This window comes from Agelaius phoeniceus, chromosome 9 (genome assembly GCF_051311805.1).
Source record: "Agelaius phoeniceus isolate bAgePho1 chromosome 9, bAgePho1.hap1, whole genome shotgun sequence".
In the NCBI taxonomy this organism is placed as follows: Eukaryota; Metazoa; Chordata; class Aves; order Passeriformes; family Icteridae; genus Agelaius; species Agelaius phoeniceus.
In genome coordinates this window covers 19,970,882-19,997,918 of record NC_135273.1, presented here as the reverse complement: position 1 = coordinate 19,997,918, position 27,037 = coordinate 19,970,882, and the positions used below count along the sequence as shown (strand labels likewise).

The 27,037-nt window shown below is 41.8% G+C and overlaps 1 protein-coding gene across 6 annotated transcripts in view; it reads left to right on the top strand.

The window, feature by feature from the left end:
• The window catches only part of SORBS1 (sorbin and SH3 domain containing 1), a 157,649-nt gene that overhangs the window by 56,721 nt on the left and 73,891 nt on the right, over positions 1–27,037 (top strand). For 5 of the 6 annotated variants that reach the window (XM_077183167.1, XM_077183169.1, XM_077183182.1 and 2 more), the window contains one exon: positions 20,754–20,860. The gene's annotated coding sequence lies outside the window, so the exon portion shown is untranslated. Of the gene's footprint in view, positions 1–4,749; positions 4,886–20,753; positions 20,861–27,037 lie in introns of all 6 variants that reach the window. The other variant, XM_077183170.1, reaches the window with a different exon arrangement.

Sequence of the window (27,037 nt, the reverse complement as noted above, 5' to 3'; positions counted from 1 at the left end):
TCTCCTGTGTCCTGCATATTTTGTTAATGTTGTATTGGATTTTTGTTTCTTTCTTTAATGTCTGTTTCTTATAGGGAAGAGGAAGATAGCTGTAACGTTTTCCCCATAAATCATGTGCTGTGAGAGGAGATGTGTTAGTGGTCTTCTTGTGACCTGTGACTCTTAAAAATGGCAGAACTTCACTGTTCCGTGCACACTAATGGGTTGTAAATAAGAAATTGTCCAAGAATAACCATAGTTTTTGGCATATACAAGCTTGGCAGAAAGCTTGTCTGCAGATAGCACACAGCACTACTGCTTTAAGTGTTGGGGTGTAGGGTTTTTTGTGTTTGTGTAGCTGTTTGTTTGTTTTGTTGTTTTAAATAATACCAAAAGATTTCCTGCAGGTTTTGATGTGCTGGTCTGTATTCAAACAGCTTTGGGGGCACACTGTGTGTAGTTAAGTTTATAGACTTGTCCAAAAACCTCAGATTATGACCTCCTACACAGAAATGGGAGCACATCTATCACATTTTCAGTAGCAAGGGGAAGCATGCTGTCTCACAGCCATTTAAAATGCTTTTATTTCATATTTGCCAAGTTCTTGTATTCTCTGTAGGTTTTAATGGCTCAGGCCTCTGGAAACTCTTCCATACATGGTTAAAGTGTAACCACTGATGGCAGGGGGAGGGGGGGGAAGGGGGAGGAGGGAGGGAACAACCTACCGAGCTGATAGAATTCTAAACAAACTTGGGTGGTTTTGTTGAGACAGAGTTTCAACCCCAAGTCATACATATATATTCATGCGGGGCATTTCTCAGTCATAATCATGCTGGAAGCTAGAGAAATTAAGTATCCATATAGAGTACATGCAGTGGGTTGATATCCAGCAAAGGTAGATAGCCTCAATGCTCCCTCCATTCAGGCCCACCTTCTTAGCCAGGATCCTTTCTGGAATCCTATTTCTACAAGATTCCTTCAGCCTTTCTGCCTTTGTTCATCTTGTACACACATTATTGAAATAACTTGGTTAATATTATTGGTCTTTTAATGGTGGGAAACCTTTGCATATCTATCTTGTTCTCCCCCTAAAGTAGCTTGTCATGGACAGCACTTACTGAGCAGCTTGGTAATAGGTCATCAGCATTGGATCAAATGTTGTATACCATTTCTATTTTAAAAATGTCCTTTAAAATAATTTAAAGACTTCTGTGTAACTGAGCCCTCTTCCAAGCTAGAAACACATTGAGGGATTTGATTTGGTCTAGTGCTCACTAATGTCAGATGAACTGAGTTGTTCTACTGTCTGTCACAAGCCTGTTGGTCTTATTGGTCAAATAATCTACTTGTTTTGGATGGAATTTTCAAAAGCACACAGCAGTTGTAAATGTAAATTTGTATGTAAATCTATTCCTATTCAAGCTGATGGAGGCCTAATTCTTATTTCCACTAAGACTCCATTACACTGCCTGGCAGGGTCAAGATACTTAAAACTAGGCTTTTTGCCCTACCACAGGAATATAAAGGGATCCCATGGAAATGCAAATATGTGACTGACAATTTTTCCAGTGACTTCAGTGGAAGAAAGATTAAACAGATTCACTTTTAAATAATTTCAGCTTCAGCTTTCCTACTATAAAAATAAGCCTAGTATCATGTACCTACTTCATTTACCTACAAATGCAACAAAGCTAATGAAATGTTTGTCCAGCTGTTTGAAGATGTCCAGGGCTGCCTAAGTGTCCACTTCTATCATTAACTTGAACTAACCTTCTCATCAGTAAAAACTTTGTATTGTATTTTATCTCAATGAGAAATATCCTAAATTCAGGCAATTCAGTTTAGTAAGATGATGTGTTGTTCATTAATTTAAGAGCCTCACATATGCTGAGGACTGCTGCTGTGCAGGACTGTACCATTGCAGGAGGTGCTGGCTCCGTGTTAACCATGTTGCAGGTCACGAGACTCTTGGTGGGAGCCAATTTGTTTCTGTCCCAACGCTACAAGAATCTATCAGTTGTTAATGGTATTTTGTAACAGATCCTTGTAAAAGTTCAAAAGGATATGAGGATCACTGTCTTCTAAATGTCACGTGTATTTTGCAGACTGATAATGAAGCATTTTGTTACCCAGATGAACTGCCTTTTCTTCTCCTTTTGGTATTCTAGAGCTCAAATTAATACCACTCTGTAGCTTAGGATCACATCACTCAATTTATACTACAACTGTTAGCAGGAATAAAAATAAAAATATATTTTAAGTGTTATTGTTACATGAGCTGAAATAGTTATATAAGTTCAGAGACTACAATAGTAAGCATTCAATTTAATTGGAACATACAAACATGTACTAACAGATGCCTAAAAACCCTTGCCTGAAAGAGAAATCTCTGCCTACATGAGCAACTGCCTTGCAGTCAGTGGACTTGCTTGGAAAAGGCTGTTTGTGTACAAAATTGCAAAATCAGATAGTAAATAAAAAATGCAGCATGGTTATTCTGTGCAAGTGTGGGGTTGCCTTGTGACAGAGGGCTTTTGCCATCTCTTTAAATAGATGAGTATGGTGCAAAAAAGGTCATGGTCTAAAATGTTACTTCAGGAAACGCCTCATTCCATTTCCATTCTGTAATGTTCTCTGGATTTACATGATCGATAATGTACAACTTTCATGGACATAATCTATATTTCTTTCTTTTGGTGTTGTATTTTTTATCTGTCAACATCAGAACAGGATCCACCAGAACAGCCTATTAAATACAGCTGATATTGACTGTTCCTGAAATGCAGCCTGATTTTACAGTTAGTGAAGACTGCCTTGGGTTTGTTAGCACAGGAGCAGTAAAGCAGGTTGGAAATGAGTAAATCTGCACTTTCCTGGTAACTGTGTTACTAACTGAGAGGGCTACTTACCTTCTCTGGTGTCCAGCGCAGCACATGTTACACAGCTTATGTTTAAATGCATTACACTTCATTGGCTACACTATTACAATTTGTACAGCTGTCCAGATCTCCCAGTACTCTGAGGATGTTGTATCCAGAGACCATCAGTAATTAATGACCATCCTTAGGACTATGGCTGAAGCCAGGATGCAGGTTTTTTCTCTGAGGAATATAGACCCTAACACAGCTTTTATGAGATGGGCCCTGACCTCGTCTCTGTCAGAGCAGAGAGGGGTGCCAGGACTTTAGTTAGTTTGAATGCACAGCCACACAGTCCCATGGGAACTTTGTGAAGGTGAAAGGTTGACCCTGTTATGAAACTGCTGTTTTACCACCTTCCACTTTCACCAAGGAACTGTGCTGCTTGCCATTTGGTTAGTAATCCTAATGCTGCAGGATCTTGATATTCCAGCATAGCCCATATTGGTCTATATTTTAAGTACAACCATATTTCCAGTCTGGAATCGACTCCTTTAGCTGTGACCCCAAATATGGTTGGCTTCAAACGATCTTACTGCCAACACAAGCCACAACTTTAAAACCCACACATTTAAGTCTGTTACAAGCTGATGCTACCCAGCTCTGCATATACTGTTCTGATGGGAGAAGAAACCTGTGGGGCTGTTCAGTGCCAGTTGTTCCCTTTCCTTCTGTAAAGGATTAAGTGTCTCCATGTTGCAGGGAATGAGAACAGCCCTGCAAATGTGTGGTGCTGCCTGTGTGCTGTGATCCACATGTCATGATCTTGGCTACTGCCACCTGAGGCTGTGACAGAGATTTTATTGCTGTGATTCCTAGAGGAAATTCACATCTCTGTTAAAAACCCCTAGGTTTCTAGGCCCTTTCCATAATGAGTAGAGAAATAAAAGCACTGCCATGTGGTGATTTGTTCCAGCTTATGTGTTCTTTGTAGAACAGGATTACTTGTCCCTTCAAAGCCCTTGTCGCTCACCATTGACTACAGAGGCAACTGTCTGCATGCCTGACATTTTACTAATTCCAGTTAGGTGAAGAGGATCCTACCATTACTATTTGTCTCTCATGTTTGTTCATGTGAAATGTCCATGTTTAGAATTAATAGCATCTTGAATGAGGATTTATGAATGTCCTGTGTGTGTATGTGCTGATTTGCAAGCCACACTTTGGCAACATGAGTTTTTTTGAGGATTCTTACTGTGGGAAAGCAATGAATAGCTGGTCACATTGGGAAATAGAAAGTTCTGGGTCATGAAGAGATAATGAAAACTACAGATTTATGCAAGATCTAAAGTTTCTGAGAATTTAAAAATATTAGATTTTTTGTGTTACAAATGCTTTGAGTGCATATCTTCAGTGGTTACTTAGACCTGAGTGGGATTTAGCCTTTTAGCGTGTGTACAGTTGTTAATTAGGAGTTCTGCTCTGAACATATCACATAATTGTTGAAATCTTATCATTATGAATTTTCAAAATATATAAGTATCCAGAACAAGCTGAGGTAAAGTTAAATCTATTTAGTAAGGTCCAATGGCTTTGCATAAGGGGTGTCCTTCTTCAGAACTCCAGAATTGTAGCTGTTTACATCCTAAAAATTACAGTACTACTTAATTCTGTTCAGTGAAAGAGGTCATGGACACAGAGCTAAATAGCTGCAGGGACAAGTTCTCGTTTTTCAGCTTTTTGTAACCTGTACCTGCTGGTATCCAAGTCATACTGTGTTTTCCTTGACACAGAGAATGTCAGGAGACCAAATTTATCATTCCATCAGGAGGGCTTGTGTTCTGTTTTTAGTAACTTATTGAGGGGGGAGGAAGAAGGAGTTGTAGTAAGATACTGTGTCCTTGTCTATTAGTAATGGTGGATTTCACTCTGTCATCTGCTGAATTGCTTCACTGATGTGACCTGAGCTGTTTCCTGGTCGGGACTGTTTGGATGGAAGGTGCTTCCATGCGTGTATGATGAGTTCCTCTTCACAAGACACTGAGCAGGTACCTTGTTTCACACAGTCCAATAAAGCTGTGATATAGAGGTGACTTCTGCTTGCTCCCAGACTGGCTTCAAGATCCTGTTGTCCTAGAGCGGTTATTGTGTAGAGAGTGATTCTTTTCAGAGTCATCTAATTTCTTCATTATGTTGTTTACATACTCCTGTAGGCATGCTTGTGGAGTGTCTCTGTTGAAGGGAGTCAACACTTTGCTGTATAAGCATATTAATTAACTCATATTTATCTTTATTGTAGACATGGAACCCCAAATCACTTTGCTTATTTAGAGAAGCAGAACCTGGAGAGGGTTTGCTGTATTATTAAGGATGCTCTTTGTCATTCCAGTAGTCTGCTGACAATTGAGTGCACTGTAGACACAGTTCATTGGGCTATTTGTGGTTTCCTTTGGGAATTGAGACAAAGCATCCTGCTGGTGCTTCGAATTTCTCCATTGACAGAGTGAGGACTGTTGCTTAGTCTCAGCAAGAAGGAGTTATGTCCCTTAAAGGACAACTATGAAGTTGTTGAGATGACATATGTTAGAGAAATGTATCATTTTGTTCTGACAGAAATGCAGCATTGCCCTTCCCCTTGTAATTACCTTTAAGAAGAGAGTTCTAGGACTTCAGCACTTAGAGCAGTTTTCCCACCCCATCTCTGTGGAAGTTCTTACTATTTGTAACAGAATAGTTTCCATTTGTCATGACAGACTATTTCTAAGCTTTGCTCATTAGTTAGGACTGGAATATATCACTTTATTTGTTTCTGTAGATGCTTTCATCAGAAACCAAGTCCAGATGTAGAGGGTTGGCAGTAGATCAGGCCGAACTACCAGAGGTTTTGCTGAGACTAAATAAGGCTTAAATATTTTCATTCTGTTTCCTCTCCACCTTACTTATCATGCCGGCATTGACAGAAGCAAGGCTGCTTTCCTGAGTGCTGAGCACCCTTCCGCATTGTCAGTAAGTGCTGTTAGCAGTGTTTAAAAAACAAGAGACTTGTTGGTGCAAGAGAGAAACAGGGGTTTGAATAGCTAATGCTTCTTGTTTTGGCAAGCCTATTAAGATGTCAAGTGGCTCCTACAGTGGACAGGATTCTGAGACCTGCAGTAGCACAGTCCTGACATTTGGAACTGGCAGCCAGCCCTGGAGGTAACAGTGCACTCAGTCTGTTTTCACAGTGCTTCTCCTCACAGGTCTATATCTGGTAATAGGCTGCCTGCCGCTGGCAATTTGCATGGCAATCCCCACTAATTGCCAACAGTGTTTTCACCTGTCAGGAGCAATTCCTAATCAAGCACTGCCTCTCTGCAACTCTGGGGAATTACCATGTGTGTTACAAGATGTAATAATGTATGGTCAGTGGTAAACCACAGCATTGTACTGACTTTTGCCTTCTGCAGCCCAAAGAATGCTGGTGGAAGGCAACTTGCTGCAAGATGCTGCAACATGGCTATTTTTCTGTGTGCAGGAGCCAAGAGTGAGGAGTGGTTTACACTTGGAGTGTGTGACAAAATACTGCTTCAAGGCTGCTGATGCCACCAAAAGGGCCTCACGGTGAGGCAATTAACTTTAAGTTACCCTCTCAGAATAAAAGAGCCAATGTCCAACCCCTCAAACTAAGGTCTTGGAGCAGTGTGGGCTTTATGGAAAGTGCTGTTCTAATTTTCAGCAGCTGAGTTAGTAAAACAGCATGACTTGGCATCTAGCTATAGAAAATGTTAGGGAAGGATATTGCTTGCCAAATATGCAAAGCATTTGTGTGATTTACTTCAGCAAAGACGTGAAATACATCCTACTCAGTCTGAGCTAAGGAGGAACCCTGGGGCTAGGAAAGCACAGAGTTCTGAATGGCAAATGGAGAGTGGAAAAGCTGTGAACTCCCAAGGAGGTGCCTATTGCCAGCCTGTGGCGGTGACAGACCTACCTCTGGATCAAGCCCTTAGGACAGTTCTCCGTGTGACACACACAGTGGGATGATAAGATTTGGTAGATGATGAAAGTGAGCCTGGGATTCTGTTTCAGTAGAGCTCCTGCAGTGTTTTGTGGAGCACGGGGTGCTGTTGGAACTTCGAGCTGCTAATTAACTGCAGATACTATTTTAGTTACCAGTATCAAATCTATTGAATCATCTGTGTATGGACTTTTGACTTCTGAAAGCTCTAAGTTAGAATTTTTCCTTTGCTTGTCTAGGGTTAGACTTCCTGAATGCTTTCCTGTGAGTTATGTTGATGATGAGAGTAAACCAGGCCAGAATACATCCAAATTTGGTTCACAGAAGTTACTAGAGAAGAAATTGTTTGCATTGTAGAATTTTGTCTCCTTCCAGGAAATGCAAGTACCAGAGACCTCAGTGAATCAGTCAGTCTTCTATGGAAGATCTCCTTCCATAGAAGACTGACTGTACAACTGAGATAACTCACCCTGAGATGTGTAATCTAAACTGCATTAAAATCTGTTAAGTCACTCTCCTCTTCACAAAGTACATGCAGCATTCCTCTTTCCTTCTTGCTACGTGATGGTTTCCTGATAGTGAAGCAAAAGAGGATTAATTAGTACAATGTCATGTCCATGAGAAGAACATCACACACCCTGTGACAGAAATGTGTGTGCATGCTGTGAATGTAAGTTATGGAAAAACTGCAGCTTCTGGACACAGATCACTCCACCTTCTGCAATCTCTAAAAAGAAACAGCAGGATCCCAGAGCATGGCTATAACTGCACTGACACAACCTTGGTAAAGTTAGTAATGGATCATATTTCATACCAGTTCCTCAGCAGATCAACTTTCATTTCATCAGCTCCTTCCTTTTTCAAGGACCTTGATCTTATCCCTGTTAAACAAAGAGATGCTGCTTTATTGCTTTTGAAACGGGGCTCAAGAATTTGCTTACATAAAAATGCCTTGAAATCAATGGATGCTTTGCCATAGAGCATGGCCATGTTCATCTCATGCACACAAAAGGTTTATTGTCACTACATCATCAACAAGACAAAGAGTTGTGGTAATTGCTTGCTCATGGGGCTATGGAAATCTATGGGCCTGGTTAAGAAATACCTCCAGTGTGGAGGTGACTTTGGGGTGAAGCTAAGGCTCAACAGAGACTGTTCATGCAGGTGCCTCCATGACATGCATGTACATGGATGGTCTAAGCAACTTCTAAATGTTAGAGAGACTCCTAAGACTATTCTGTTTGAACCCCACTTCAAAATACACAAGAAGTATCTGGTTCAGTAAAAGGTGGGAAATTAAGATAAAGTTTTGAATTATTGTGAAAATTTATTCAGCTTCTTTTGGCATGTAATACAGCTGGAACTCTATAACATATGTGAGCTATGAGGAGTTTAGAATGAAATAGTTCTTGTAAAGTTTGAACTTGTTTCAAAAGTTTCTTGCCATGAGCACACATTACAAATGACAGCATAACAGTTCATCACAGTCACCTCCACTGCGTACAGGCCTCAAAGATTTTAGCTGTCAAGAAGCAAACAACTGAGCCTGTAATACTTTGTGCCTCTTGATACTGATCTTTGGAACTGGGATATCTTCCTGATTCATTCCACTCCTGTCATGATGGGAGCAGTTCTGTTTACTCCAGTTACAGGGAAATGTGGTGAAAGTGCTGGCTTATGCTAGCTGAGAACAGCAGTACGGTGCAATGGAAGTTCCCAAGATCCTGGCTTAGGAATTGGATGCTGCAGGTCTTTGTTAGTGTTTGAACATCTGTTCAGTGTATAACCCCCAAGACAAGTGAGTACCTTGCTCCTTTCAGGACAAAACTAATAATGTTTGAACAACTTGTTGAAAACGTTTTGGCCCAGCATCACAATAGCTAGCTGAGCTGTGCTCTAATCAAGCCAAGCCCTGTCTTATCTGAATGGGTGGATAGAAAAAAATATTTCATATATTATAGCCAAATACAAAGCAGATGAGTTGCTGGTCTTCTGAAACATGGGTCGCTTTTACTATGTAGTCAGGTTCCAAAGGTCTTTTCAGCCCTTACCATCAAGAGGAAATGGTCTGCTTGAGCCAAAGCATTCTCTGCTTTGGAATGCATGGCCAAGCTCTGCTAAGCAGCCCCTTCACTAGGGCAGGTAAGCTGCTTACATGGGCAGGGTCTGCTAAATTCTCAGCCAGCGTTAAAAAGAGCAGGTGTGATAGATGACAGATGGGTGAAAGGACACTTGATTCTCCACAGCACTGATTTGGTCTGTCTGGTGAAGTTCCATGAAGTCCATGTTAAACTTCAGTTCCTGGGTCTGAAGGAGAAGAGGCTCTGTAAAATCCATCAGAGTTAATAGAAAATTCATCTAATCAAGATGTGGTCTTATAAATGGCAACACTATCTGAGGCTGAAGTTTTGACTTGTATTAAATGTATAAATATTTGCAGAGACATCAGGATGAGTAGCTGGAATCTTATACAGCACTAAATAAGAAAGAAGTTGAATTTGGTCTGGATGTCTAATGCCAAAAGAGTTACTGATGTACTTCTCTCAGGTTTTAATACTTTTCTGATTTTTACATGTGGGAAAAATGGAGTAATGTCACCTCAGGACCATTTGTAAAAGCACCAGGGTATTGGGTAATCTTACCTTAGTCTTCCAAATAGTATCCCTTTTTCATTTCAAAATTCTGTAACCATATTTGACAGCCCTGTCTGTGCTATCCTGGACATCTTTGCTGCTCTCATCAGGCATGTGCCTTAGTTGTGTCTTGGTGCCAGTTTGTAATTTGCCATATCTTTTGTCTCTAACTTTTTTTTTTTTCCATGAGAAGTCTAAAGAGTTTATAGTTCATTTGGGGTTTAGTGAGGTGTCCTCATCTCTTAGATATTTAATGACCATATTAGGGAACCTCTGAAAGCCCAGAGAATCTAGTTTATAGAATTAACTCTGAAAGTTTAGTATGATTACAGCATTTGAAAAACAACTTGACTTGATGACCTTGCATTTTATGCAAAGCTGTAAACAAGAGGAGACTAATCAAAGCTTGGCTTGTTCACAGATACGAACTTTAATATTATCTCACGGGAAAGACAAGAAAAGCCCACTTATTCAGATTCAAGGATAGCATCTATTTTGGCAAGTAACTCTTGGAGTAGGTACCTAGATACCTAAAAAGTAGGTAATGCTGTTGTTGTACCCTTTGACCATCTAAATTGTAAAGGGGCCAACATACAAGTACAGGACGAGGAGGCATTGATATTCATGTAGACAGAGAAATTTTAAGGGATGTTCTGTACAACCTGAGCAGATGTGCTCCTTTCTTAACTGTGTTACCATTATATCTCACATTTTGTGAGATGTTTAGCTATGAAGTGTTTGTTTCTCTGCATTTTGATAGAATCCCAATGAATAGAAGGACTTTCAATGCAATAGCAAGGTTGTAATCCGTTACTAGGTATGTGGATTTTTAAATAGTACTGGGATCTATCTCTGCAATTTTGTTTTTTTATTTCTTCTGAGTTTTTTGATAATGTTTTTCAGACTTATTTTCTGTAGTCACAAAGAGGCCTGAGGTCCTTAAATATTTATATGGTACACTAATTAAAAAGAAAAATAAATTATTAGCCCTTTATGGCTGTACCTACTCTGCAAGAGGACGGAGCCATTGCAGTTCTTCTGCAGTTGAAGCACAGTGCTCACTTTTGCAGAAAATGAAGGTGGCTGTTGGCTCTGAAGGATGATGCCCAGCCTGGGCCTTCAGAGGCAATAAAAAGTGTCTTTAAGGGAAGTCAGCCTGTATGAATGTAAGAGGTGAAAAATGCCTTGGCCAGGTGTAGATTTGCACTGGAAATACCCACATGAAACACATAGCTGATCTCAACTGGGACTGGCAGCAGCCTTCTTTGTGCCCAGGAGCATGATGCTGCCATAGCCAGTTAACAGCTAGCGCAGAGCTTGCTCACAAGTCTTTGTGTAACCCCACCTTGTGCAGAGTAGGCATTCCCAGAACCTTGGGTTTTTGTGTAGTTGAAACCTAAGATTCCTGGTTACTGCATGAGATGTGGATTTTGCAGGAAAACCCAGCTATTGTGGGAATCACAGTCAAGGCACAAGAGTTGGCATGGCTGCACCTTGTGCATTCAGTCCACATTTGACCTGCTGTGGGTTAGTATCCCCTGACTTGCCAGGGAAGGAAACCCTCCTGCAAGGCAGGATCGAATTCTGTTTCATGCCTGATGCAGAGTAAACTGTGAAAGGAGCTGGACCAAGGAGAACTACTGCTTTGACACTTATGCCTCTTTTTGCTGAGCTCAACATCCCATTCTCATGTTTCTCTGGCTGACCAAGGCACATCCTCCTGCATCAGGGGAGGACAGAATTTCTGATCAAGTATGTTCATGAAAGACAGATGGGAAAGCAAGTGTCCCCTGTGAGGATTCAGCTCTTCCTCCTGTTGAGCTGTTGAAATGACACTGGACAGCAGAGGCTGAGGGCTAAGAAGCTGAAGAAAACCTCTGATTTTGTTCAGGTTGGGCTTTTTCCAGCTCTGCCAACACCTGGCAGTATGTAGCAGAAGTCTGATGTGTTTGCTGCTCTGGCTCTCAGTGTGCACAGGCAGAAGTGACTGAGCTCTGCTGGGGGATCCTCAACTGAGTACATCACCTTGTCACAGCACCCAGAGCACTCATGTGATGGTCAGAGGATGGCAGTGACTCCTGAGAAACCTCACCAAGTATTTAGCTTTTTAGCATTTCAGCTTCTTTTTGACTTTCCCCTTCTTTGTCCTTGGTATTATGGAACTGTGTCTAAAGCAGGATCTGTATTTCCTAAGAGTGAATGCCTGGGGGACCCTGTGAAGTTCTGTATTCTATGTTTGTGGTATTGCCACTTCAGATGTTCTTCAATCAGAATGTGGGCTCCCCTCATCCCAAATTAAACTATCTCTGCTTGTTATTCAAGAATATATATTAGAATTACTTTTCTTTGCCTTCTTGTTCTGATCTTTCCTGGTTCTCCAAGCTTTTTTTCTTCTCCATGAGTTTTTTATTTTGGGGCTTGTTTTTTTATTTATCTTGCAGGGAAGCTGAATCTCATGCAATCTCTCATTTCCATCAGGTGTGGCTGTATGAAAACATCACACATTGTAGGAGCTGACAACACCACACTAGATGTGCAGTGCCCTACAGTGTTATCAGACCAGGAGGTGGCACTTTTTGCTGTGTCCATCCTTAACTAACTGGGGGATTGTATAGGGTTTAGAGCAACTCTGTTGAGGGCAATTCTGAATAGGTTCAAGCTTCAAGAATTCCCCAGGTGATTTTTGGTTAAAGACTGAATGTTGTTACATAACTAGAGCTATGTGTGAAGAATTCAGTATTTTTGCAGTGACATTTTGGAATTATTTAAGTTTTTGGAAGAGTGGATTTTAAAAATCTGGGCTGTTTTTTTAGCATGGGGGCTTTGTTGAAGACAGGGTGGTTTTTATGACCATTATATGAGAAATGAATCTGTCAAATCTCCTGGACTTCGGGGAGGTCTGAGTATGAAGACCAAAGATGGATCTTTTTGGTGCTCATCTTCATTCACAAGAGCAGACTGAGTCACAGCTAGGGCAGACTTTAGTGGGACGATGCTTGAGCTAAAGTAAGCAGCTTGCTGCTGGGCTCATGAGCTTTCCAGCTCACTAAAGGAGTAGAATTAGCAGTCCTACCAGACAAAGCTTCAGCCTTGCTCACTGGCCTGGGCGCATCCCAAAACTACTGAGAATCCAAATCTATGGTTGGAGCATCCATCACACACAAAACCATGTAAGGGCCAAATAGGAATTTTACAGCCTGTTTAATTCCAGCAGTGACTCAGAAAGAGCAGACCTTGCCTGAAGGCACAAGTACAGGGCTGCAAATGGAGGAGAGGTGCCTTTAGGCTGATTATTCTTGAAACTCTTCATGTAGCTCTGCCAGCTGTAGCTATTATTTGTGTTAATATAATTGTCTAATCATTTTTGAAAGCCAGTAAAGATATTTCCCTACAGTGTTCCCTTCTTGCCCTGTGGTAATAAATTCTTCAGGCTGATTTTCATGCCAACTTTAAAAATTTATTTTTATAAAATAATATGTGTTACACCTAGTGCCTTCTTCTAGCATAGAGCAGGATAAATCAGTGCTTCCCACTTTTGCTTCACAATTATTCATTCATTAATTCACTTGCAGCCTGAAATTAATCAGCTTTTCTTCTATGCTTCCATCTTTTTCAGCTAAATATTCCTTTAATCCTTCTTTGTAACCTCAGTGTAAATTTGTCACCTTTTCTCTTAAGCACTGATTTAATTCAGTTGTCTAATCTTACAAGGTTCCTTGGTATTATTTAATTATACATTGGTTAACGAGTCAGGTTTTCTGGGCTGCTGCTTCAAGAGTCTGCCTGATTCTTTCTGTGGCTTTTGCCTGGTTCATTATGAATCCCAGCCCAGGTAATGGTGTGGTCTCTGGACTTCCACAGCTTCCACGTACCTGGTTCAGGCTGCTCCTTCTATTATTCCTTTCCTATGCTTAAGACAAGGAGGAATTGTCTTAAATGATGTTTGTAAGATCCTGCCACCCTAGGCAGGGTTGTGCATTATCCAGCAGAAATAGCAGCCTTGAGATTGTCTCCTGTGTTCTCCCTTCAGCATCCTGTAGCAGCACCCTGCAGTGTGAAGTAGCTGTGACTTGCCATGCTCTGGGCCAAACACTGACCCTCTGAGAGCTGATGACTGATTGGGGGTTAGACTTGCAGAAAGGCTGTCTGAGCAGAAGATGTTTCTCTGTTAGTTGTTTTCACCCCTTTTAAGGATGCCTGACAGTTAGCATTGCCACAATTATACCTGATGTAACTTTGCCAGCTGCTTGGCCACTTGCACTGTTCAGGTACAAAATACAGAATTGGAAGGGAATCTGATGAGAATTTGTCTCATAGTAGTTACAGTCAATTTTCATTTCTTCTGTTATTTATAAAGACATCAAAACAATATGAGGCTAAAAGAAACACAAAGCATTAATTTGTTTTTTAGAACAGGAAGTATTCTTTTCCTGTAGACATGATCAAGAGTCTTTTGCCCTTTGTTTTGCCAAGAATAGACCATGTTTTCAGGGTCCAATTTCTGAATTACAAGAGCAACAAAAAGAACTCCATTTTTAAATTCTCAGCAGAAAAATAAAATAAGCATGTGTGCAAACACAGGGGATGGTGGTGTGTAAGCACATTGGCGGACAGGGATAGAAGCAAGAAATCTGACTGACTTCCATGAGACCTGCTTGCAGTTTCATTGCAACATGGAGCCAAATGTACAGAGAGCAGAGAGGCCTTTCACATCTATTACACAGCTCATGGACTGTGTGTCTTTTCTGTGAACTGATAGTGACCCCATACAGTGCATTGTTCTTTTTCTCCCTTCCATCTGTTCAATGTTTCAGCTTCTCAGCTCACTGGAAGCCTGCTATTGATTTTTAGATGTGTCCTAAGTTTGCCATAAATTTTATGTAGTGACCTCATACTGCCAGAAAACAAAACTAATGCATGTTCACCCTAAAATACATTCTTAAATAAGTGGAAAATCATGGCAATCGATATAGCCCTCTGGGAATGCCTGAGCTGAAAGAGAATCACCACCACCTTGGTAGTTTTTGATCCCTGCAAGGTAGATCTTTCTTTTCATGGGAGGTTTCAGCCACTTTACCCTTTGTTCTCTATATTTTGGTATATGTTTGTCTCTCTTTTGGTATATGTGTGGCAGCACCAAGTATTAGCAGTTGTGTCTCTCTTTGCACAGCATGTTTTGATTTCATTCACAGGCAATACATTCCCTGTGTTGGATCAGACAGATTCTGCTCTGGCAATGGTGCATCTGCCTGCCATGCCCCATTGCTCCTGCAATCTATGGCTGAATCCTCTTTGTCATTCTCCTGTTTCTTTTCTCATTTCCATCTGTTTGTCGTTTCAGAGTTTCTTGAATAATGGAGATGCAGTGATTGCTTTTGAATTGTGTTATAAGCTTGTCATAAGCATTTTCTTTCCTTTTTTTCTTTTTTAGTAGCCCCCTTTGCCAGGCAGTGCAGTTGGAGGATACAGTAAGGGGAATTGACAACTTATTCCAGCTGTTCAGCTGAAGCAAATGCCAGTAGCTCTTCTGCATGTTTCCCTGCTTGCCGTCCACTATGATTTTCTATTATTCTTGGCAAAAATAGGGAGGCCTCTTTTTTTAGCCACTGGAATTTAAGGGGAACCTCATTGCTTGAAGTGTTAGACCAAGAGAGATTAGGGAGATGAGGAAAACAAGTGCTTTTACTTTAAAGGATTACTGATATAAAATTTAAGGTAAGAAACTTACTCCTGTTCTCAATTTTGCATGCTTAACCCTTTCTGTGTTCATTGAAGTAAAATACCATAGTTGCTAGCTGTGAAAAATTATATTCCCTATGGTGTTAACTCATGTGGCTGGATTTAAAGTCCCAGCTTTATTTACAACTTCCTAATGTTTTCTTCAAGCTGTGATAAAGATCTTATAAAGCAGGTTTCCAAGTGATTTCCAGAGAGGTCAGATAGAAATAAAATGCTGTCTTCTGGTGTAGTGACTTGAGATGCAGAGGGGGGGTACAAATGCAAAAGGCACCTGCTTTCCATGGGAGTGGCAGGTGCTGGCTGTGGCCCTCGAGGGTGGGAGCACAGCAGTGCTGTGAGCAGACAAGGGTGGGATCCCTGCAGCCCTGGGGCTGTGGCTGCTGCCCCCTCAGAGTGTAGAGCACCTCTCTCCTTCCTGGGAGTCTGCCTCACAGTGAGTGGAGAGCTCCAGTCTGAGGGAAGCATTTTCATCCTTGTGCAAAGCCCTTCATGAGTGGCATTGCAGGCTGAGAAGTCTTTTGGTGCTTTCTATTTCTCTCTCTCTTCCCTGCTGGTGTTTCATTTTTTCTAGTCAGTTTTGTAGTTCTCAGCCTCTTTGAAGCAAACCTAGCGAGCATGAGATCTCGGTGAGATTTTGTTGCATTATTTTCCCCTCTTCCTGGAATGAGAAGCTATTGTTTCCTCCTAGAGAAGTGTAATCAATGCAGTGCCTGAAGGCCAGGTCACTGTGTTTGACCCTTTGCTTTGGTCACTGACCCACATTTCATTCAAATGCATTGGTAAATAGTGGCACTTCTTATGTTGCTGAGATTTATGTAACAGACAGGGAAAGATTAGAATTGGAGATATCTCTTACTATTCTGGGCACCTGGGCTGCCAGCCAATTTTATTTCTTGAGAAGCAAGTGTGTGGTTCTGTGAGTATGAAGGTGTGACTCATTCTCCTCCTTGACATACTTTAAAACATGCACTGAGTGGTGATTTGCATGAGGATGCATTGAGGCTCTGCTTGAGCTGACAGCACTTGGTGCACTTTAATCTTACATGTGGATAGAGGAAATGAGTTAATCTGCAGTTAAATATAGAGGTGGTGAAAGAGGCGGGAGGGGGAGGGGTTGACTCTAATCTCCCTTAGGTTGGGGTCAGTTGAGAGTAACCTCAATATGTGGATGGTGTTACCCTGGGCAGAGTCACATCTCACCTCTCTGGGGCTGACAGTGATAGTGGAACCCTGGAAAATGTTAAAGATAGACTTTGAAAATGTTAGGCTTTGTGTTTTCTCAGATCACTGCACCTGCGTAAGCAGTAAGATAAATGATATAATTGTTAGATAGGTAAGAAATTTTCAAAAGATCTTGATATCTCTCCTAAGCTGAATGACAAGTTTTAGGACTTCCAGGGTGGAAGGGCATAACTATATCTGAGACCAAGGACAAGCATCAACTTAGCAAACAGTTGCTCAGGTTAAAAACAGGGACCCTTGTCTTCCCTTCCACGCTGCTTCTTGTTGCTTTATCAATACTGATGGTTGGCCTCACTTGTAGCTTTCCCAGCTGAAGGGTCCATGTGAGTATCGTGAAAATAGATCAGCTTGATTTATTGTCACTGGTTGTTCAATTTACCTTGGTAGATTCAGCCTTCTGTGGATTATGAAGTGCTCACTTGAACACCTCTGCTATGAGCTCTGCAGGCAGTTGTAAGCTCCAGCAGGCGGGATGGTGACAAACAGTTTTCAGTGAAACACTTTCAAAAGGTGGGTGTCAGTTTTCAGCCTTGGAGGCAGTATAGACCATGGGAAGAGCATTGTGCTAGGAAAGCTGGAGTCACAGTTTGTTCCTGGCACTGATTCTGGTGTGATCAGGTCAAATCACTCCTCATCTGTGCATCTTTTTCCCCCCTCATGTGTCTTGCCCATTTACATTCCTTGAAAAGGGACTGCCTGTTCTTATGTGGACAATGGGAAATATAATGTTTTTATCCTACTAGTCTTACAGAGCTGCTTGAATTTGTTGTTTTCTAAATGGCCTTTAGATCTCAGGATTGTTTGTTGATCTTAGTTTCCAGCTCCTAACTTTTCCATTGCAAAGCTGGTCCCACACTGATGTGTTTGATTATATTTTCATTGCCATTGTACTTGCTTTGATTTTGCAGCTCAGTGCCCAAAGCACTGTGCTGTACAAACAACATGATGAAGTCAAGCAGGGTCAGGCCCTTTTTCTTTTTACCTTGAAAACAATGTGAGACTCCTATGTTTCTTTTGCTTGGCACCTCCAGTTCTTGAACTGGAGGCCATGTGTGTGTGTGTGTGCTGCCCTCCTGTTGTGTACAGGTGTGAGATCACTTGGAGAGCGTTTTCCATTGCTGCCTAAGGGGTACTGGAAGCTGTGCTGTCTGCTTGGTTGTGTGTGAGCTCAGGCTGTGAAGTGTGGAAAATTACTGCAAGAATAGCAGCATGCTGAGCTGATGTTTGTGTCTACAGTGGGTTTGTTGGGACTAGGTGTCCTCATCAGGGCTCATAAGTGTATTCTTAGATTTGTCCTTCTGGATCATGCCTGGCCACTGTCTGCAACAAGAAATTTTCTCCTGTTTCTCACATCTCCTGTTTTCTTTTGGCAGCATTCCTTCCTCCATAGGGATGTGGTTTGAGTGTGGCCTGTGTCCAACTCATTTAAGATGTGCCTGGCTGTTGATCTGAAAAAGGGAGAAGAAGCAAGAGAGCTTGATTCTGCACTACCGTAATATTGTCAGCCAGCGTATCAGTCCTTAGCATGGAATGAAACAGCCTCCAGAAACATCTGTAAAATTGTAGACCTTATTACTTTGGTATTTTAGTCTCATCCCCATGGTGTTCTTGCTATTCCCTTCCCAGGTCATTCTGAAAAGCCTCTTATACCAGGTTTGGGTACCAGGACAGACTGAGGCAGAAGTACTAAGCCACAGTGATTTATTTGTCTTTAAACTCAAAGTGTGTCTAGAGTCAGGGAAAGCCTTAGTTATAAAAATTAAAGGGGAAAAAAAAGAAGAAGGAAGAAAGGTCTACACTCTGCAGGGAAACCTCTTTATTAGCCATGGGGTGAGATTTTGGTTTGGTTTGGTTTTGTGGTTTTTTTTTTGTTTTCTCTCCATTTGCTTGATTTTCTCACCTGCTGCATTCATTCAAAGTTTCTGTGTGGAATTTGCTTTTTGTAGCTCACTGAGCAGCTCAGTTATCATTGGTGCTGGTTGCTGGCTCCTTATGCAGGCAGTATCCAAGTACCTTTTGTATTATTAGAAACTATTTCATCACACTTTGCTTCTGTGGTGGAAATCAACCTCTTAGAAATAGATAAAGCCAGCACACAGCTGACTACTAACAGAAGTAAAATTAAAACATGTTGAAAACTTCTTGGTATGGTGTCCTTTCTCTCTGACACTCTCAGCTCCCTAATTTTGCTGCCATTGACAGAAAGTGAAGTACTCTCACAGCAGAGGGTATAAAGTTTGTCTAAACTGAATCTTCCTGTGAGTCCTGCATAGATTTTTCAGCAAAAATAGCTTCTTATGGTCCTCCAGGAGCTAAAGGGGTACATATTTCCAAGCAAAGTTTGAGCATTTTGGTGTTACTTCTAGACTGGGGCACAGACGAGTCATAACCTTTGTATTCTCTTGTCTTGCTGAGCTCCCTGGCTATGTGCCAGGTTACAGCCTTGCTTGTAACAATTCTCAGCACCAGAGAAGTTTCTGTCCTTTGGGTTTTGTGCCATTTACTCTCTCCTCCCCCTTTCAGTCTTGCTCTTAGTCCTTGTGATAGCAGTTCTCTGCTTTGGGCAGCTTTTGGTAGCTGGGACTCTGGCCAGCTTCATCCTTTTGCCAACTCACAAGGACAAGGCAAGTTGGGAAAGCAAACAAACTGCAGTTAATGCCAGCAGGGCAGCTTCTTGTGTTGCAGGAAAACCAGGCTTGACCTTGCCACTGGAATATTGACTCTCTCTTGATGCATACTCTGGACATCTTTATAGAAAATATCTTTCCAGTACTAGCAGTAAGCCTTTCAAATGTGTCCTTTTACTGATCTTGACCTGTTGAAGATGGAGAAGCTATTAAACCATTCTCAACAGAAAACTCTAATTTGTTTCAGCTTGTGTTTTCCTAGGACTATTCTAGTTTTGTTAAAAAACTATCCTGGTTCATCTAGGCTCATTGCTTGGGATCTTCGTGGGTTTTGAAAGAAGTCTTGGGGCTTGTAAAAAAATCATATTATTGGAGCTCTGTAAGCATGGTCTGAGATGGCTCCTGTGCCAGATCCTTGATACTCCTTATGTGTGCTTTTCTCTCTGAGCATCACCTTCTGCTTTCTCTGTGTCGTGTTTCTGCCCCGTGTGCACTGAGAATATCTGACTGGTGAGGCTGCTTGTACAAGGCCCTTGGAGGTCCTGGTCTTGCATTGCTAGTTGAAAGCAATGTGACTTCATTCCCCTCAGAGACACATATGAGGATTTGTTCAGTCATCCAGCACAGGCATCAAACTTTGCTAGTTGGTCTCCTCAACCTCTTCTTGAAGTTCTTGAGTACAGAGAAGTATGAGGAAGGTAGTGTAGAAAAAAGTTGCACCACTCTCTGGAAGATCCTCTCTGTTCACTTGGTACAGCAAGAGCTCAGAGTGATTGGCTGACTAGTTCAGCCTGATAAATGACATGATTAAAGATGAGGGGTGTCAATACTTACAAGTCTAACTGCAGAGGCATCTCACTACAGCAGACTGCTGTTAATGTTATTGAGTGAAACAATAAAGGTGCACAGCCATCTATCAAATCTATGTCAGATCTTACCATTTAGACTTAACGTTGGACTGGAGTTAAATAATTTCATTTAGTAAGCATCAATGCATGGAAAAAATAATTAAATTTTTCTGTGTGAATTCTGCCTCTGTGTCTGTCTAGCTGTGTATCCTAACTAAGAAATTTGTCTGAATACAACCTAATGTGTGTGTTTCTTAATATACATTTACTATCTACCCTTCCTTCTTTATTCCTGGCAGTGGTGAGTTACATTTCATAGTTGCTGTTATCCCTAGTTCCCAGCCCAGGCTTTGTATCAGACAAGCCTATTCACACATCAGGGATAGCAGCAGAGATGTGTGTTTACTTCTTCTTTTTGCATTTTGCAAACTAGTATACTAAATGAAGTGAAATCAACAGTGATTTACATTGGTAAGCAGACTGTAGGTTGTAAGGAGGCATGAATATTTGTGCTATTCAGCTTTCCTTGCTGCTCGAGGGGGAATCTCTAACAGAAAGGCAGGAAAACGGATGTGGTTTCAGCCTTCCCTGGAGACAACCATAAATATTGGTTCTCATACAGAGCATGCTGGGATGTGGATCTGGGCAGACTGATGTTTATACTAACTCTGCTATGCTTCCTGCATGGTGAGCAGAGGTAATTGTTTCATCTAAAAGTAGCATTATTTCTATGAATGAATTATTGCTTTGGTACAGCCCTCTCTGTGAATGTGTTAGATAGCAGGATTAATGGCACTAATAAGAATTTTCTTTCTCTTTGGCTTTTGTAGGTATGAGCTGTTATGTAGCAGTTGCATGTGAGGAGAAGGCAGAATACAAGTCGTCGTCAGAAGATCCTGTCCTAAACTGGGCCTGAAAGTTCATCCAGCTGGCTGGTGTGAGTAGCCTGAAAGGGAGGGGAAGGAGTGCATTACTGGGAGACTTCATCCTGACTTCAGGCACAAAAATCACAGCTGCCTCTATCACTTGTAGTGAAGGAGTTTTCATCCTAGCAGCAACCTACCTGGGTTGTGCAGCAGAAAGCTGTATGGTGGCCAGAGTGCCACTGTATTACAGAGGCCTTTTTTGGTATGTGAGCCAGTCAAAAGCTCCAGTTCTTGAAGTACAATCTCCAAATGCTACTTTTGTGATGATTCATGGATGTATTAGATAAAACGTAGTCCCAGAAAGAATTAAATTCACCTTTGCCACCATCACATGTGTTCCTATTTGTGTTTGTGCCATCTGCATTTGTTACATCTCCCTTGTTTATTATCTGCATTTGTGACATCATTTTCTGTTGATTTTGATGCTAGTGCTAGTAAATATTCTGTGCTTTATTCCAGGTCAGAAACAGATGGAGGTGGTAGGATTTTGGAATTTCCCTTTAGGATGACTGTTCTAGGGAACCTGCTTGTGATCAGGAGGGCAAAGGTCAAAACACAATTACCAAAGACTGAATTTCTGGCTTTACAGAAATTACACATACAATTCATTTTGGCTACTTCTTTCTTTACCTGGTGTTTGTCTCTATGCCAGGGTCATGGCCATACTGACGCTATGATTCTCAAGGGTTGCTTGTGTCTATTTCCTCTGGGGATACACAACCCTTCCAGTGAGGCTGCATCAGCCTCTTACATGCTGAACATGCAGAGGCTGTTGTTAGCTGATGGTGCTGTCTTTTATGAATTACTTTTCTCTAAGGAATTAAAGTTCAAGCTGTTGGAGAGGAAGCTGGAGAAACTTTTGGGATGTATGAAGCCAAATTTTATGTCATTCTCCTACTACTGCCTTATGAGCAAAATCACATTGATCCCACTGTTGAACTGGCACAATGGGCTGTTTTACACCTGGCCCGAATGTGAGCCTGTACTAAAAGGGATGGAAGCTCCCCCCCTCAGTTTTACTGCTTTAGAGGAAAGAGAATGTGATGTTTGGTTCTCTTCCAGGCAGAAATACGCAGTCAGGCATTGATCTGGAAAAAGAGCATCTCCAAGAAGCCTTGATTCTCAGAGACATGCCTGGCAGTCACTGTGCCTCATGCTTGTGCTATGGCTGACCTGTGTCATCAGCCAAGTGACGACATCTGCATCTCTTTCTTCCCCTATTTGTGGTGCCTGCTTAGTCCTACTGGCTGTCATGTGGCATCAAGGCATAGCACATCTGTTCTTCAAGGAGTTCATAGTATTGAGTACCAGGGCCTGAATACCCATATGGGAGTTTGAAGGAGAACAACTTACTCTTTAGCCCCTATTCCAGCTTAGGTGGAGCCCTAAATGGCCCTTTTTACATTACCTTTTTTATATGAGAGAAAGATGCGTGCTACATCAATGCAGTATGCATTGATCTGCAGTGCAAAACAGTTCCAGGCCTGTCAAGATGGACCAAAGGCATGGAAAGGGAAGGAAAATATCTAGCCAGTGCACCAGGAAAGAAAGTTAATCTGTAGAAGCACAGTGGATATATATTGACTGAATCTTTTGTTGTCAAAGGGTGGAAAATGATACAGTCGGTCCAAGGCTCACTAACTGAGAAAAAGTGCCCTTAGTGTACACACAGAACTGTTGGAGAGCTGGTAAAAAGTTAAAGATATACTGATGGCCAGATTTCCCAGAGCCTGCTGGTCAATAACTGCTGCCTTATTCAGTTCTGGAGTTTGTTGCTTTGGGTGAATGCTTAAGGTTATTCAGACAAGCTGCTGTAAGGTGTAACAAGTCTTCTTTCACAACTTTCCCTTGGGTCAGAGCAGAATGTCTTCTAGAGGAAGGTGTTGCCCAGAATGTACTTTTGGTTTCAGCTGGTTGATCATACCACCTCTGCACTGGCTCTGCCCATCAGAGACTGTAATAGAGGTTTAAATGATGCAGCACTGTGCCAGAAACCAGGGCAGCAACAGTGAGAGTGAATTTAAAGAAATCAGGAAAATGGAGTTTTCATTTTTTCCATTGAATTTTTTGGGAACAGATGGAGCGTTGATGAGGCAGAGATTCTGGAAGGGACTGTGTGTTTCAAACGTTTTCCTTAATGTCTTCCCAATCTGCTCATACATTCATAGCTCCTGCCTCTTTGGCACAGGGCAGTTAGTTTAGGATGTGAAAATTTAAACATCCCTGGGCTTCCAGAGGTGGATGTTCCCCAAGGCCTGTTTAGCTGTGTTTTTTGGGCTATGGAACTTTTGATGCAAAGGGCCGTGGGAGCAGCTCATGGCCTGATGGGCAATGTCTTTGTTTACTTCATTCCAAGTCACTGAAGTGAAGGATCTGGTCTTTCTGGACAGAGACAATGACCCTGGAGCATCTTAACTGAGCACTGTACTGATCCTATTAGGATCAGTCCTGCCTCTTCTAAATGGCCAATGTGTTTTCTTTGGGGTTTTGTGTTTCGTTTTTTTTTCCTTAAATCTGGTTAGAGGCCAAGAAGAATCTAATCAAAGCCCAGCAGTGCACTGAGCAGCAGTCATTACCATTATTTAGTCATCCAGTTGCTGTTTCTTTGCTGTTACAAGAAATGTTTGTGTTGTTGGGAGCAGGGATGAGGGAAGATCAGCTTTTCTCTTCTTCCCCTTGGAGAGGTTTAAGCACTTTTCCTCTCAATGCACGTTTACCAAAGTGTTGTTCTTTGAAGACAGATTTAAAGTATGGCCTTCAAAACTCTGTGACAGCCACAGTTTATGGGAGAGGAATCAAAAAATGATTTAAACCATCATTAATTCCTGAAGGAAATGACTTTCGGCTGTGAACTGTGAAATATGATTACTCTCTCATTAGCTTTCATAGTTATGAATGTAACTGGCCAGCTGGCCGAGTTAGAATCTACATTTCTCCTCAGCCTGGCTTTTTGGGCAGGATTTTTGCTTATTAATGACACACAGAGCAAATACGTTTGACAGAACTGCTGGGACTTAATTTCCGTGAATGCCCAGGCTTGTCTGCTGGAAGACATGTTGCTACTTTTGGCTCTGTAGTTCTGTTCCTGGAGAACAGAAAATCAGCTGTGGGTAGCCTGATTTGATATTCATTTGTCTTTAGCACTTAGGGTGCAGGAAAAAGCATTGCAAGAAAATACTGAGATGGAGAGAGAGCACAGTTTAAATTTTCTTTTCTGCTTCTACAAGTTCTCCTCTTTACCACACTGCTGTGTCTCCTTTTTTACTCTCAGCAACTTAACAAATCACTGTCGTTGGAAGAGCCAGTTAACTCAGGTGCTGGCACAGAGATTTTGCTAGTGTCTGAGTATTTGGGGTCTAAAGAAAAATGAGAGAATTTTGCAAAATTCAGCTTCTTTCTGTGTCATATAGGAGGTGATTTTTGACCTGACACTACCTTGAGGTTCATTTAAGCTCTACAGCACAAAGGTTAAGAGCAGTGGTGAACAGCTGGTGCCTTTACAGAAGCTTTTAATATTGATTGGGGTGTATTCTTGTTGCCTTCACAGTCAGCAGTGCCTTTCATTGACTGAGGTGCTGGTTGGATCAGTAAGCACAGCTCTGGCCTAAAGCAAACTTAGGAAGTGCCTTTGTCCTTTTGTAGTAGAGGAACACAAGCCTGGGTTCTCCTGCCACAAGCAATCCAGTGATCATTGAGTCCCTTGTATCCCACACCCCAGTTTGGCACATATGCTGCAAATCCCAGCGTGCAAGTTTTGCTTCCATTTTGTCTGTGTGTATGTGGCAGCAGAGGGTACAAAGGGCTGGAGATGCTTATGTGTAGGTGAGGATGCAGGCTTTGTCAGTCTCATTCTGTAACTGCCATTTATTTCCTAGGACTTTCCTTAGAGTGAACATAGCTGAGCCCCAAGTTTTTCCCTTATAGTGTTGCAGTTAGCACGTCCTGAATTCCACAAAATTGCTTGGACCAGGGTCAGCAGATATTCTAGGAAGAGGAGCAAGGTTATACTTTCTTTTATGCATGGGAGTTAAAATAGGTCAGCAGATCAGTAGGAGCTGGAAAAAATGTTCTACTCAGGTGCCTGCTAAACAGTTCATCACTCCAAGCTTGTGCTGGTGTAAGAGATTCTGTCCACCTCCTGTGGAGTTTGGCAGTCAGACGACAACAGCAGCAGGTGCCATGCCTCTCACTGAGGTTTCCCTTAAGATGCTTCAGATCCTGAGTGCAGGTAAACTGGGATCCTACCAGGTGGTATTTCATTCTCTTTTAAATGGGGCATCACTGATCTCCAGTATGGCCCTAATTTTCAACAGCCAAAAGGGACACTAGGACAGTTCTTCAATCTTCAGCAAGGAAGACAAATTTTGCATTTGTTTTTCTCAGCCATTTGAGAAAAATTTTTAGCACTTTGTTTTGTATTATCTGCTGGTCTCTCTCTATGCTTAGCAGGTTATGTGCTTCACTGGATTAGTACATACCTTGTTGTTACAAGGACCTCTTGTTGTCCCTTAACTTCTGTCCTGAAGACTTGCTCCTACTGATAGATTAAGTTCCTGTCTAGGGTTCTTAAAAGACCTGTATAAATCTTTCTAAGGAATTTTTCTCAGTCTCTGATAACAGTCTGAACCCCTCATGCCATGCAGACTCAGCTGGAAGTGCTTCCTGAGTCCTTGTGCAGTTGGAAGGAGCAGCCTGGCAGATTGTAGGGGCTGCTGATGACAGTATTTCATTCTGCAGTGGCGCTGCTTCCCTTGCATTTCAGCTGGGCAGGACTGAGCTGCAGAATTCAGGCTCAGGTCAAGGGGGTCCATTTGTTGGGAGCTTTGAGGCAAGGTGGGGCTCATCTTTTGTAGCAGGGAGGGTGCTGTCATACTATCCTAACCACAACCTGGGTGGCTGTTTTGTAACTAAGGAGGGCAAGGATGTTGGGTGAATGAGTTTGTGCTCATTGACAGTACTGGGTGGAACTCTGGCAGCAACGTGTTATTTTGGCTGAATTTTGTTTTGCAATTCAAACCCTGGAACTGAACTAAAAGCACTAGCATGATGTAAGCTTGCTTGCCTTCCTCCTCCATCTGCAGAATGAAGTAACTTCAATAACTTCTGTTTAGCATTTCCCAGATCTATCAAAAGTACCTCCTTTTCTAAACTGCACATCACAGCACCTCTGCCTTCTCCTGGTAGCTGGAAAGCCTAGTCCCACTGCATACTGGGGTGGCATAAAAGAACTAGTATAGCTGTATGATATTTACCAAGCTAAAAAAAAACCTGCTTGGATTGTGCAACAGAACTTTTCAGGGTAGCTTATAACTGGTAAAATTACTCCCTCCAGTGAAAACAGGTTTGTCCAGTGGCCACTAGAGCAGGTGTCCAGAATATCCTGGAACCAACATCTACTTCTGTTATGCCAAAGACTTCCTTTGTTGAAAAAAATGAATCTGTTCCTTTTTGCTATTTCCTTCCACCACCACGGTGAAGTTATCTTTCACAAAGACATGGTATTATGGGGAAATACACAGCAGAGCTTGTGCAGCAGCAGATACCAGGAAAATTGCAGTGCACAGTACATTAGTACGGTGGGTTGATGGTAGAACATCAACACTTCATAAAGTTTTTTATCCTGCACTCAAGGTTGACTTTAGAAACAGCCAAGCATTGTGGCCCTGCAGCCAGACAAAGCTTGGTGCTCTTCACCCAGGTGGAATTCAGTGAAAATTCTGTTTTCCATTCAAGTGGTGGTCTGTAACAGAAACTCCTCCCAAGCTGTTTGAAGGTCCTCTAAGCTGGTTTCTGCAAAGACCAGCAATGTTTCAAATCCCATCTTGATCTGACCATCCTAACTTTGGCCCTGAACCAACTTCTGGATCCTTCCTTACTTTGCCTCTCCCTAGGTGCCATGCTTTCATTCACTACCTGTTATTTTTACAGTATGTTTTTTTTTAATCACTGTCATTTTTGTTACCTGAAGACAAATTATCAGGGGCTTGTTTATAATCGCCTGCTACACAGCAAATACAGCTTCCAACTGACCTGCTCTCATGTGGTCCAGGCTTCACAAGAGACATGAAGGAGATCAAGGATGTTGTCTTTGGGTTCTGATGGGTATCTCCTGTTGCATACTGTGTAAACTGTGTTTCATGTTGTGTAAATAAGTATGTTTCAAATAATTGGAGTTGGTGATGACTGCA